At 36.9% G+C, this 14899-nt stretch overlaps 1 protein-coding gene across 4 annotated transcripts in view; it reads right to left on the bottom strand.

Annotated features, from left to right (window-relative positions):
• The window catches only part of ko (Stork-head domain-containing protein knockout), a 142456-nt gene that overhangs the window by 95340 nt on the left and 32217 nt on the right, over positions 1-14899 (bottom strand). The window lies entirely within an intron of this gene.

The following is a 14899-nucleotide window of genomic DNA, read 5'->3' as shown; positions in this document are numbered from 1 at the left end:
TTAGAATTTTCATCGGAATTATGAAAAATACCAATTTTTCTTTGTAAAAAAAACATACGACTTTAAATATGAATTTTCAATCATTCCTTGATCTGAATAAAATGTTTTACTTGATTGAAATTCATATATAATTTTTAAAAAATCTGCTAAAAAAAATACTTGATTTTTTTCTTAGAATAAATATCGAATCACGCAACCTCGACACATTTATTCCTTTTTGGTAAACTTTTCAGGTAAGTTTTATAATGAATTGTACTTTTGAAAAGAAATTAAACTCAATAAAATTAAATTTGAGCATATGAAATAGAATAAAATTTAATCGCATTTCATTTGATTCTTATTTTAGGCATAAAAATAGGCATATGAAAAATGTGGCTTTTTTACTAAAAAAAAATCTCAATTTCCATAAAATAAGAATCAATTATTAATCATAATTTTTAACAACTGCCTGACTGATACAGCATGTTCTTCCAGGGGAGATTTATCTGACAGCCTGAACAAGACTCTTGCAGTCTTTCTCCCATCCTCAATCCTCGTCACTCGGCCCATCCTCAAACATCTCATCAGCGGGTTGGTACTCGTAACCAGAACTATATCTCCGTCGGCTAGTGGCTCCGCCATCTCATCCTTCCACTTGGACATCCGTAATATCTTCGGTAGAATCTCCTGGCGGTAGGCAGTCCAAAACTGGGCAGACAAATCTTCTAACAACTTCAACCTGGAGGAAATTTGGTCCTCCGGTTTCATCGCCACATTGCACAACGGCTGGCGGTCAACATTTCCCAGCAGCTGGCCAGGGGTAATCAGCCGCCAATTCTCCACGTCGTTCGCAGCTTCTATCGTCAATGGTCTGCTATTCATCAACTTGCTAACCTCTGCCAACAGCACCAGGAGCTCGTTGAAATTAACAGAACTATTCACCAACTTCTTGGACAGCAATCTCTTGGTTAATCCCACCATTTTCTCAGCTTGCCCAATAAAATGGTGGGCTCGGGCCGGGATCTGAGACCAAGAAAACTCTACCTGGCTGCCCAACTTCTGCTCTAAAACCTTGCGAGCACCGGATAATTGTGTGCCCATGTCGCTTACTATGACCTTCGGCAGACAATGAACAGCCTCCAACTTGCGCAGGGACAACAGGATACTGCTGGTACCATACTTTTCCAAGGCATCTAACCATAACGCCCCTGAGAACCTGCAGACCACCACGAACACCCACACCTTCTTCGTTGCTGTCTGACTCCTCGTTTTGGCGGCAGCTCTCCTCGTAACCAGCGGACCCATCAAGTCGACTTGCACAGCTTCAAAAGGCCTGCTCGGGACCAACTTGTCAGGTAACACATCCTTCATGGTAGTACGACATTCCTTGGCCCTCTCAACACTGCAGGGCCAACACTTCTTCACTTCCATGATGGACAACCTCCTTGCCTTCACAATCCAGCACCAACGGCGGCTCTCAGCTAAAGTTCCACGGACACCAGAGTGAAGCTCAACATGCGCTTCTCTCATAAAAACAGCAGCTAACCAATTACCAGGCTCCAAAATTATTAAACCTGGCATGTCTTCAAATATCATTTTACGGCCACCAGTAATGGCGTCAATGACGGGCTCTCCACGACCAACCATTTTAAGAATTCTCATCTCCCTGGTCACATAATTTCCTCCGGGACCAACGACAGGCCAGGTCAATGATACTTCATGCACTAATGGATTCAATGACGCATAATTGCCTTTAGCGTCATTTATCCACTCATCCTGTTGGCTACATGACACAATAAAAAGTTCCGCCGCCGCCATAAAATTGTACAAAGACGGCTTGTACACAGAATCTGCGGCTGCTACATGACTACCAGCGGCTGTAGTCTTACCTTCTTGTCTGCTCTTTAGCTTCTTCAACCAGGTGTTCGCTACTTGCAGGACAGCTGCCATAATACGTTTGGCCTGTCCAAATGATCTCCTGTGCTTAAACCTAAAGACATCTTCAGCGGCTTCTCCGGCAACTTTCATTGAACATAACTTAACCATTTTGGTATTCAACTCCTCTGGTGGTAAATCCTGCTTGACTTGTCCCGCCACGCACTTTCATCCTGGCGCAACCATTCTGGGCCCAATCTGTACCTGGAACCTGGTCCCAAATCTGATACCTTGCAGGTGCTTCTGGTGCCCAAATCTGCAACATTGTGTGTCCCCGGGACCCACCTCCAGTCATCCTTGTTGGTTGCAGATTGAATTTCTCCAATGCGATGAGAATTAAATGTGTTCAACATAGCACTGTTGGAAACTATTTGTGATAAAACACACGATGAATCAGTAAAGTACATCACTCTGATAACATCAAAGGGCAGGGCATCTCTGATGGACTTTGACAACCTTGTGGACATCTGGCAACCCATCAATTCAAGGCGTGGAATTGATTCACACTTGACCGGCGCAACTCTTGACTTGGTGGCTAGCAGAAACGTTTCAAATCCTTGTCTAGTTGGCCACCTCAAATATGCCATACATGCATAAGCCTCTGATGACCCATCCGAAAACATCATCAAGGATGGAAGGCCAGTTGGTTCCTCCGGGACCACACAACGGTCAAACTCCAATTTAGCGACCTCAGCTCTGTCCTCCAGCGACTTAACAAGTTCATCCCGTAGACTTTTTGGAATGAAATCTTGCCAGCCCAAATTCAGCAAACATGTTTTCCGCAGGACAAGTTTAATTCTCAACAGAATAGGGCTGCAAAGCCCGATCGGGTCGAAGGTCTGGGCGGTGAACCTGTGGACCATCTTCTTTGTCAGATTCTCGTCCAAGGCGTCCTGGAGGTTGTACAAATCCGCATCCTCTTTCACCTTCTTTCCCTTGACTTTACCATCTTGGTTGACTCTTGTGGCGATGGATAACACATCGGTGGCTGGCTTCCATATCAGCCCAAGAACCTTGGTTGGCTGGCAATCATCTCCAGAATAAATGACTTGTTTGAAGGAAAAACTACCTTTGCCGATAATTCTGTCGGCTTCTTTCATCATCTCCTTGGCTTCTGGTTTCGATCCTGCTCCCAAAATAACGTCATCTATGAAGCTGTGCTTCTCAAGCTTGACTGCAACTGGAATCTGAGGTAACTTGAAATCCTCATCAGGGTAGGTAGGTATTTGTGGCTCCTTCCATAATTCAGGTTTAGCAATTTCACTACCGTTTATCTGCCCCTCTCCATACATCTCCTTGACCTCTGCTTCACTCTTTCCGCCGAACAGGCGGGACGTCAACTTCAGGGCTGTAACTGCCAAGTTTCCCGCAGCCAACTCGCCAAAATTCACAACTTTAGTCAGGTAAATTTCAAGTGGACCGTCTGGCGTCGGGGAAAATAAAACTCTCTTCATCTGGCTGTCGAACTCTGTGGCCAGGATGGAGTTATAAAACTTGGAAATATCCGCGGTTAAACCAACCTTGTAACCGCGGAAAAGCAACAAATGATAAAAAATCTTCTGCATTGGCGGCGGACCTCCCAGCATTATGTTATTAAAACTGGTACCTTTGAACGTCAGAGAACTATTTGCACACAATCTCATGGGTGTGGAACTTGAATCCTCCTTGAAAGCAACCACTATTGATGAACAAGACTTAGGTCCTTCATACTGCAATTCTTCAGGCATGGCTTTCTTAAACACGCCTCTGGATATGGCGTCGTTGAATACCTCCACATACATTCCATAGGTACCTTCCTTGACCATCTTGGCACGATCCTTTTCAGCAATTTTGCGGGCTAAACTCTCATTGTAGGGTAAAGTGTGAGGATCTTCAATATAAGCATATTGACCTGTCCACTTGTTGGACTGCAAGTCTAGTGTTAAACCTGCCTCAATTATCCTCTGCCTCTCACGCTGGTCCCAGGTAGTGCCGTCGGCCATAGCCTTGCACTCTTGACAGGCAGTACATCCTGGACAAAGTGCCTGCGGCTGTACGCCAAACGATTCAGACGTCAGAAAGTCTGGCAAGGTGCCTCCACTGACACTGACAGCCTTATATGCCGACTTTTGATCTCCAGCTCCACCGTCAGCACTCGTACAGATAAAACCACTACCAAAAATGGTTCGCCACAACATAGACTGGCCCACTTTCTGGTAGGTTGATGGAAACACGTCAGGATGTGTATTTCCAATGATGATATCTAAGCCTCCACTAATATATGTAAATCTTTCTGGCGGCATTTTAAATATCTCGGCGGCAGTTTCGGGGTGGACCGAGCGCATCTCGTTGGCCCCGCCGAGGGTAGGCATGACAGCTGCCTCAAACTCCCTCAAATTACCGTCCCTATCCTTCAGATAAAACACAACATTGCGGCAGGAAGACTCACTGCCGTCAGCTACAGAAATAGTTGTATATCTGCCGGTAGATTTCAGCTTCAACTTGTTGGATAACTTCTCAGACACAAGTGGCAAATTTGCACCAGAGTAAAACATGACAGTGGCGTGGCAGGTGCCGCCGCCAGGTGCTACAACAGGAACTAACTGAAGTAAGAAGGTACAGGGGCTGGGTGCAGAACTTGACTTGTAGACTGTATTCACACCAGCACTAGCCTCATGGAGCAACCTAGAATGATATCTGTCGCAATTATTGGTGCCACAACCACCAAGCTTATCCGATTTATTACACTTGTCAGCAGCATGGCCGTCACACAGGCAGAGTTCACATAACTTCTTCTGCTGGACAACTTTCTTTCGGTCAACCACATCCATCTTCTTAAACGTGAGGCAACGGAAAATCGGGTGTTTCTCCTTGCAGCTCTCCACAGGACATGCACTGTTCCACTTGGAAGCCTTGTCCTTTCCAGCCTTTCCATTCTTATTGTCGCTGCGGCCAGATACTTGCGCGGCGGCAGCTCTGTCACGATTTCTCTTGCCGGCGCTAGTGTCATAGGACATATCACCGGCCAACATTGCTCCCCTGGTCCTCTCCAGCAGTTCTACAATCTTCTGGATGTTTGGTTGGTTCATGCTACCTAGCTCCATCATAATTTTCTCTCTCAAATTTTCAGGGCACTTGTCTTTAAAAATATGAATAAGAGTTAGGTGGTTGTAATCCTTAGCTGCAGAACCAACGATGGCTTCTACTTCCTGCATCATGCTCTTGAAGGTAGCAATTGCACTAACCACGTCCACAGGTTTATCTACAGGTTTCATCTTGTTCAGCTTAGTTAAAATCCTCATGAACCGGCGAGTGTTTGATAAAAACATCTGATCGAGAAACGACCATTGTTCATTATGATCTCTAATCGCTGACACTTGCTTGCGTAGTTCCGGGTTGGTTATCACCTTCTCCATACACAACATCAGACTTAACCTCTGGTCAGCAAATCCGTAACCAGAGCATAGATCCTTAAAGACCTGTTTAAAGTTTGGGTAATCCGTGTCAGTACCGTCGAAGGACGGCAGCAAACTGTTGTCCCAGCGCCCATACTGCGGGTTGGAACCCCGGATATCCACGGCAGACATACTTCTGGAGAGCATGGCAGGTGTCCCACTCTCATCCAAGTTAGATGAACGACGTTCCATCTCTCTAAGCCTTCTGTACATATCACGTACTTCTTGGCGCAACTCCATGGAAATTTTAAGCACTCCCATGTCCATCTTCACCTTCTCAATGACGTCGAGGTTCCTGGCGACAGTGCTTGACCTCGCGTCGTCTGAATCATTGTCAAGCCAGTACAGAATTTTTGTACACTGCTCCAACCACGCATAAACTTTATCTGCAACAGTTTTCTGCTCACTAGCTTCATCCAATTCACGCTTGAACTCGTGCAGCTCACTAGTCTCCACGGCAGGTTTTAAACTTTTTATTAGGTCAGATTGGTCCTTGACCTCACTAAAAATGTCACGAATTGATTTTACATTCACATTTTCACATGAACTAAAACTTTGGCAGGCTTTTAGATTGTCATAAAACACTTTTAACTGTTCGTCAAACACCTCTAGCCTTTCACTGCCAATAGCGACAGCTCGCTCAATTTTCTGCTTTTTGGTTAGTGGCATATTGATTCACTAGGTACTTATTTCACAGAAAAAATTGTCACAGTTTATTGCATCAATAAATCACTGGATGCTATTGATCTCTTGATGAATGCTAACGCCTATTCATCAGATACTTTGAAATTGTCTCAACCATGACACTTTGGTTGAGTATGACTTCCGAATTAGCGGGAAGTTCTCGAGATCTGTTGGCGAACATACAAACCCCCAATACCAGGAACCATCAAGTTTCAACAGCAGGTTTGATTATAGATTTATTGATGAAATTATTTCAAAGTCCTGAAGTTCTTATGGTTTCAAATCCCTGGTATACTAGGGTCGTTCACGCACTATGAGACCAATGATAGGCCCAATTTTGTTCTCCGAAATCTTCACACACTCATATCTCATTCAAAAGTAAGGAACGTGCGCATCAAAATATATAAACAATCCATGCCGCGTCACTTTATGAAAGGAAAGTCAAAAAAGACGACATTTGCGCTTAGTTTAGGATAATGATAAGGAATTAATTTCGAACTTGATAAACACAAAGCTTCCTCGAAAAGAGGTTAAGACAACATATATATTGGACCTTTGTGATAGACTGGACCTTTGTGGTCAAGGATGAATCTTAGTGGTTGATCAAGGGACCTTTGTGGTCCAGGACAAACCTTTGTGGTTTTGTGCAAAGACCTTAGTGGTCAATTGAAGTGACCTTTATGGTTAAAGACTTATCTTTGTGATTGAAGAACTTAGTATACCTTTGTGGTCAAAGAACAAAACTTGTGTGATTACAAAACTATGTATAAAGGTGCAATATAACCTTAATACTCTTCACATTCTCTATTGTAAAAAGTGCAAAGTTCAATAAAAATCAATATGCATATTTTGAACGAACTCTGATACACACATACTGCATTTTCTGATATCCCAGTATTGAAAATGAGCACAACACAATAGATTGAATACTAGTATCATAAATTTTATGTATATAAATGATATGTATATGATGTATATAATGTCTATATTGATGTTCTGATCTTCTTATTGTCAATTCAAATTTTGTTAACAAAAGGCAGCCATTTTGAATATGAAGGCAGCCATTTTGAATCATGGAAGTAGCCATTTTAAAAATGAAGTCAACATTTTGTCAGCTGATTTGAATTGACGGGTATAAAAGCTGAGATATTTATTGTAATAAATCAGTTCTGTATTTGCTTTGAAACTGTTAACAGTCAAAATAAATATATAACTCCAAAGAAATCTTTGTTATTTAACAAATATTATTTTTGTAATATAACAAGGAAGTAGCAGTCCATCAAGAAGACCTTCCTGCCTGAAGAACCCTCACCAAGCTGACCTTCCATCCCAGAAGTCCTCCCAGCCTACATCTTCCAAGTACCTACCTAGTGATAATAAGGTTCCCTAGTTCATGGGATATCTTAAGGAGGTACCTATTGTGGTAAAGAGTGGCTTTACCACACTTAAAATGTTGTTAAATAATTGAAAGTTGTTTACTTTAAACAACATTGAAGCATTATTAGTTTTTCTTGATCAAAATATCTCAGAAGCTGCTGAATTGACTGTGTTAAGGCTTTTAGAAAGCTTCATGCAGATCATATAGTTTATCAAGAAATTTTAATATCTAAAGTTTTAATATTTATTTCTTCTTCATATTTCATTTATTATGAAGCACGCGATGTTGCCAAACTTCATAATCTACATGTAAGACAATTTTTTAAGCTGTAAAGAATGAACGTGAATGTTGATGATATAAAAATGTCGGAATTGTCAATTAAACGTTTTACAGCCTTTCTACAACCGGAAACCGAACCTTTGTTCATCTTGCCCAGGGAAAGGATATATTTTAAAGGGAGGGGGCGGTTGTGACACTTATTACAACCAAAACTACAGGAATTTAACTTAAAAACGAGTTACAGCACTGAAATTTGGAATGACAGTCTCTTTAAAAAGGTACAATGTGGAAAAGTTGGTGAAACCGCCGCTACTGCCGTTTCCCGCCAAAAAAATTCGGCGATAGCGGCGGTTCCGCCGCCGTTTCTTCACAGTTCCACATTGTACCTCTTTAAAGCAACTGCCATACCAAATTTCAGTGCTGTAACTCTTTTTTTTTGGTTGAGTTCCTTTGACTTTTAGTTTTTGGTTTCACAAAGTGTCACAACCGCCTCCCCCCTTCTAAAGTGAATAAAATATCATAAAAAGTTGACAAAGATGTTATAATTTGCCTATTTTATTAGTTTTCAAAAACATCTATGAGGGAAAAAATCTATTTGTCAATTTATTTTCACAAGTCTTAATCCCTGAAAATATTCTACAAATGCTTTGATAATTCTTCCATAATATAGTATGTTACTTATAAACCTAACTGTTTACAACAAAAAAAAACATTGATTTGATTGCAATACCTGTCATTTAAATGAATCTAGAGCAAACAGCAGCGAATGATTTTTTTTTGTCAATTATTACCAATTACATATTACAAAATAGAGAAGAAATTGCAATAAACAAAATAGGTTAAGTTTCAAAGTTACTGGTGACGTAGCCACTTATTAAGAAAAGTTTTGATTTAAAAAACATAAGTAGAGGTTAGGTTACTTTGATGGTCAAAAACAAATTAAAAGGAATGTTGCTAATAACTATTGTGTTTAATGTTTTATGTTTTAAAGTATTTGCTTTTATGTTTCCTAGCTATTTTACTTTTATGTCCATGCAATACTGAAATATACAAGAAGGGTAAAGCATAAATGAGATAGTTCTACCCTGGTTAGTCAAAGTATAATTGACCAATATGAATTAGAAGGATGAAGAAAAGCCCTAAATAAACTCTTGACAACTTTTCACATATCTAAATTTTTTTTAAATATTCTATCATTGTCTTTATTAGTAACAGTAACCGCATGCTACCATTACATAAGGGACAAAATAATATATTTATCTTAACAAAATAAAAGTGATTTTGACTATACGCCAGTCCTTTACTTTTTCAACTAGCATTAAATTTCAAATGTTACATCTTTTCGCAATTTATAATTTTCCTCTTTCATGTGAACATATTATGACATGAAAGAAATACATATATATGAAAGGGAAGGTTAAAGATCTTAAAAAATCATCCTTCTCAAACTTTTCATAACTTACAAAGCATTCAAAGACAAAGTAAGGATATAGATAAATATTGTAGAAAATCAAATAAGAGTGGTCATAGCTGATATACTGATATATTTTATCATTATAATGATGGTTGACTTATTATAAGGCAGGGAATAAAAGTTACTATGGTACATAATAGAGAGGAGTAGGTTTCTGGGTAAATCCGTAAAGGTTAAGTGTTATAAGTAAAAAACAGTAGTAGAACGATAAAAATTTATGTTAACTTTAAAAAAAAAATATTGTCTATAGTTCTTTTCAATAAGAAATACACATATATAGTGAATATTATCGTTCTACTACTATTTTTAAGCCTTAAAACACACACCTTTTCGGATTCTACCAGAAACCTACCCCGTCCTAATATATTTAGTATTTTTTGTCTGAAGTTATATATCTCCAAAATGCTGGTCAAAATGTGTTTTACTTTTCAGGGAAGCTTTATATATGTCTTGGAATGGTTTAGGCTATTTTTCTGATCTTTTTCCCTAGAGGCTAGGAGTGAAAAACTAGTAAATCTAACGAAAACAACAAATCAAAATCTTTGTCTATATTCTTTTACATACAAGAGAGGTTTGTACGTTTCTATATAAAACAATTTTGAAGTCATACTTTAAGAAAAATGAAAACATCATGTACGGAACATTTTTTTGAAGTGCAGCTTTTCTATAACTTTTATACGCGTGCTTTTTAAAAGCGAAGCTTTTCTATAATTAGGGTCGGTCCGTCCGAGATAGATAGCTTTTTTTCGTTAATTTAGGCATGTTAGAATTGTCCTATCGATTTCAAACTTTGCATGGTGATTCCTGTAGTAGTTAGGTACGATTTAGAAAGCGTAGCAACTCTATAATCATTACCAGAATGTCCGTACGTCCATTTTAAACATGTTGATTTTTCTACTTTTTTAACAACAAATTTTTATGTGATTTAATTATCCGTTTGATCTGATTTTTTGTACATTGATTCCTGGGACAACAATCTACAATATTATAAGCGAAGCAACTCTATAACCAAGTCCTTAAAATGGAAGTATGTCCATAAACATTATCAAGTATAAAGCAGTTTTTCATCAAATTTACTTACAATTTTGCTTCGACTCTTATACTTTAATATTCTGATTATTCAGCTCTGACACTATACAAGTATTAATGTCCGTTTGTCCTACCGTTTCAGTGCTTCGCTTTTATGGATGTTGTCATCCTTGTTAATTCACTTTTTGTAAAAACATTCTTCTTTCTTTATTACTTTTTTAGTGTTTCCAATGAAATACCCTTCCCTTATTAAAATAAAATAAAACTATAGGGGGGGGGGGGGAATGGGGTTTTTAGTTTTTTTTTATGCTCATCGCCTGCACCGGGCCCTAATCCTGTAGTGGGGCCTATTCCTACGGTAAGGAGAGGAGATTTTGAGATTTTTTTATTATAGTCAACCATAAAACATAGGTTTTAATTCAGTATAAACATAACATGACCTAATGAAAAGACAATTATTATTAGGGATGATTTATCTTGGAAAGGTGAAGATACCATCACTCCAAATAGATTAAAACCGTCCTAGGGCCTTTAATTACAATAACAAAGAGACACAGACATCCTTTTACTTTTTATTATTATTTATCTATTGTTGCTGTGCTAAATTTGAGCAAAATTATACTTGTCTTTGTTCCATACACTTGCAATTTTGGACAGGCATTGAAAACTATATTTCAATTATTTTTATAAGTAAAACAAGAAAATAACATCCATTAGTAGAACAGCTATTTTTCCTCTAGTATAAAGTAAAAGGATTTTTGTCATAGATTTGAAAAGATTTCGATAATTACAGAATCGTTTAAACTCTTTACATAGGTCCAGGGATGGTTTTAGGCTCTTTTATTTTAGATTCAATGCTTGGGATGAGACCTTAAATCGGCATAAAAACCTACTTATCTACTCTATAGTGTATCTGCTCTACTAATAAACAAGGATGAAAAAATCAATAAAAGCAAATCCAAAAACAAATTACTTAATTCCTATGTATTCTAAGTAAACATCTTTGTCTTCAAAACATCTTATTTTACTCCTAAACCTCTCCCCCCCCCTTCCCTCCCCCTCCTAATTCTTCCAAATAAATGTGATAAAGACAGACTTACATAAGTTAATGATAGAGTAGACTTAATATTCAATTCAAAATGCAAACAGATTTTTAAGTATTTATTATATTGGATTAAATGCAGTTTTTGAGTAAATAAGATTATATATTGATACTATATTTAGAAATGATTAAATATGTTAATAAGTCAAAACTACTGATTATTCAAAGCTGGAAAGTTCTGAAGTAGCAGGATGTCTGTCTGTATATCAGGACACCAAGCAACAGGATGACTGTCTGTTTAATTAATACAATGTATTAATTAACTATGCACTTTGAAGGGGTAGAATATCTGCCTATGCAAACTATCTAAAGTAGTAGGATGTCTGTGAATAGCTGTATTGGTCTTAATAAAGACTCGAACCCAAACCAGATAATGTTCTGTGTTAGGACTCTCAATATCAACTGACTTAAATATATTTTCTCTTTATTCTTTCTGAGAGCAATTAAAGAGTAATTAAGAGTAACAACTAACATATGTCTGCAAACTTAAATATATGACATCACAACATAAATATATGACATAAATCTCTTAGCACGCCTCTGCCCCCCTAATGTCAAAGACTGACGTAAAAAGGAGGAAACAAATTGATTTCAAGTTCCCACAGTCCGTCAGGGATGTAGGGATGGTTACATAAAGATTATGTTTACTAAATATAAAATCCTTGGTTTTATGGATAAACTGCTTTCATTAAAAGTCTATGGTTTCTTTTATTAAAAGTTAAAATAATGATTATTGCTAACTAGTGACGATTAGGTAGGTTGTTGGATACCAAGGGGGGAGTTTCCACCAACCTGATCTTGTTGTTTGCATTCACTCCCCATTGTTTATGTTATGGGGGGATGGCAAAAATCGCAATAAGTTGTCACTGTCAGACTTTCAGGCACGCCAATGTTGCTAATCACAAACACTTTCAAAATCTGCCATTTTCAAAGAAACTTCTTAAGAATCATCGTTTGTCTATACAACTATCCGTTAATCTGTGTACTTCCCTAGTTTTCAACAAAATTGGCTGGTTTGTTCATTGAAAAGAGAAGTGAATAGTCTATTTTTCTTTTTAAATGTCAACCATATATGCCTGGTCCACAGTTATTTAATCTCAGTAATATGACAGTAGAATAGCAAGCTAGATCAGACAGACACCCTATTGTGATTCTATCAAAGGAAACATATTAAATGATTCAGATTATTCAGTTTCTGGTGCCTTTAAAAAATGTAACAATTGATTTTTTATCATTATACCTAAACTTAATTCATATTAGGTAATTATTCTTTTTTGTAATTTTAATGTGACTTATAGAAATTTTGATATTTTGTCAAAATATAAGCTACTAGCGGCTACGCCCCTATAAGCCTCTAAAGGCACTTTAAATGTTTGGTTTAAAAAATAATACTATACCTTGCAATGTTTCGAAGGAGTCTCTATCAATATTCTACGATACTTTGCAATGTTACGTAGGAGTCTCTATCCGAGAGAAAAAAATTTCGATTTATTGTGATTTCTCTTGGGAGGGTGGTGGTACCCTCCCCCAAAATAGTTAAAAACCTTCCCGGGAACTATAAGAAGGTACCCTGTTAAGGAGAACCCGATCGGTTCAGCGGTTAGCGAGATCCTTCGGTACAGACACACAAACATCATGTTACTTTAGTATAAGGATAATAATGCTAGCTAAAGTATGAATTGTGGGATGGTAAACCTATTAATTAAATAGTTTTACCTAAATATATACTAATCTTATTTGAAACTAAATCAAAATTGTTCAAAATAATATAAAATGAATTGAATAGATCTAAGAAATTGTATTTTTAAAATCTTGTAGATTTTAGTTGAGATATTTGCATGAATCTAAGAATATGCAATTTCTAATATAATTCAGAGACATTATCTTAAAATGTATGATATCTTTTCCTAAAGTTAAAATGTATTATTTAAACAACAAATAATTCTTTGATTTTAGTACATCATTGATGGGCCAGGGTTAGGTTTTATCGGGCTTGAAATGTACAAAGTTTTAGTGACCAAATTTTTCCACTTAAAACAATTAATGATATTTTTAGGTAATTTTCAGATCTTTTAAACCGTACGTTACTTGTATGTGAGTCAAAAAAATGGAATTTCTATGAATTAGATGAGTAATACTTTAAACAAAAACTCAGGGAATAGAAAAATTAATCTAAAAAAATTATAGCATAAAAAGGGGCAGTAAAAAGTACAGGGATATTAATTTATTTGCAATTATCAAGTCTCTCAAGATTCCTGACTATTTGTTTCTCAGTATACTTGTTTCTTATATTTGAACAAAAAAAATCATTTAATGCATTTCTTAAAATATACCTAAAAATTTTCTTTTTTAATAAAAAATACTTTTATATCTTTGGCAAGTATTGCTACTAAATACTCAATTATAACATATTGTATATTATATTATATTATACTAGCGGCTACGCCCCTAGAGGCCTCTAGTGGCACTTTGAATGTTTTTTTATTATTTAAAATATCTAATTAAAGAAATAATTGCTTTATGTTTCGTTCAAGTCTCTTTTTCGGGAGGGGCAGTTTTTTTCTAGGGGCGATTTCTCTTGAGAGGGTGGTGGTACCCTCCCCCAAAATAGTTATAAACCTTCCCGGGACCTATGAGAAGTTACCCTGTTAAGGAGAACCCGATCGGTTCAGCGGTTAGCGAGATCCTTCGGTACAAACACACAAACACATAGACATCCTGTTACTTTAGTATAAGGATTATATTGTGCCTAATTTTTTAATCAATTAATTAATTAAGAAATGCTAATAATAAAAATGCTAATAATAAAAATACTAATTGAAATATGGACGTAATAAAGCATTTTGATGACACATTTGTCGAGTAGCTGCGCTACTCAAAAAAATATATTTTGATGTTAGTGCTTCTAAAAATTTAAATATCATACCTATTGTATTAATAAAATATTTATATTTGAATCTAAAATTAGACCCTAATTCATAGATATCATACAATTACAAATTTGCTATGCTAAATTTTAGATTCAACTGTCGAGTACAATAAATGAAAGATCTTGTATTTAATCCTTACCAAATGAACAATGGATATAGCTAACAAACAGTTTTTTAATTAATTGAGGAATGGGAAAAACACTCTTTAAAGGAATATACACATATCATTAGAGAAACGGAGTAATAAGATCCAAATAACCTTGAATAACCAAATTCCAAAAAGGCTTCGTGGGCTTGCAGTGAGCGTAGATGAGCAACAAAGACCTCTAGTTGCCTATAGTAATTATATCTTTATAAAAAAGTAATAGGATGTCTGTTTTGTGTTTACCGATTAACTGATTTGGTTCTCCTCTACAGTGTAGATTCTCTTAGGAAGGTTTATAAATTTTTTTGGGAGGGGTCACAACCCTCCTAAGAGAAATTAATAAAAAAAATATTCCCACCCCCTTCCCCACCTTAAAGAAAAATTTACATAATTTCTTTGTATAACTTTAATTGAAAGTAGAAAGAGATCCCTCCCCTTCCCTTAACCTCATAGCCGATGGTTTATTGATATTTTGAAAGGATTGATATTAATAACTTATGCTAAACGTAAACTCACGATCAAAAAAAGTA

Source organism: Acartia tonsa, chromosome 2 (assembly GCF_053477335.1).
Source record: "Acartia tonsa isolate MP-2025a chromosome 2, ASM5347733v1, whole genome shotgun sequence".
Lineage (NCBI taxonomy): Eukaryota > Metazoa > Arthropoda > Copepoda > Calanoida > Acartiidae > Acartia > Acartia tonsa.
The sequence above is the reverse complement of the archived record's forward strand: the minus strand, read 5'-3'. Positions and strand labels throughout refer to the sequence as shown.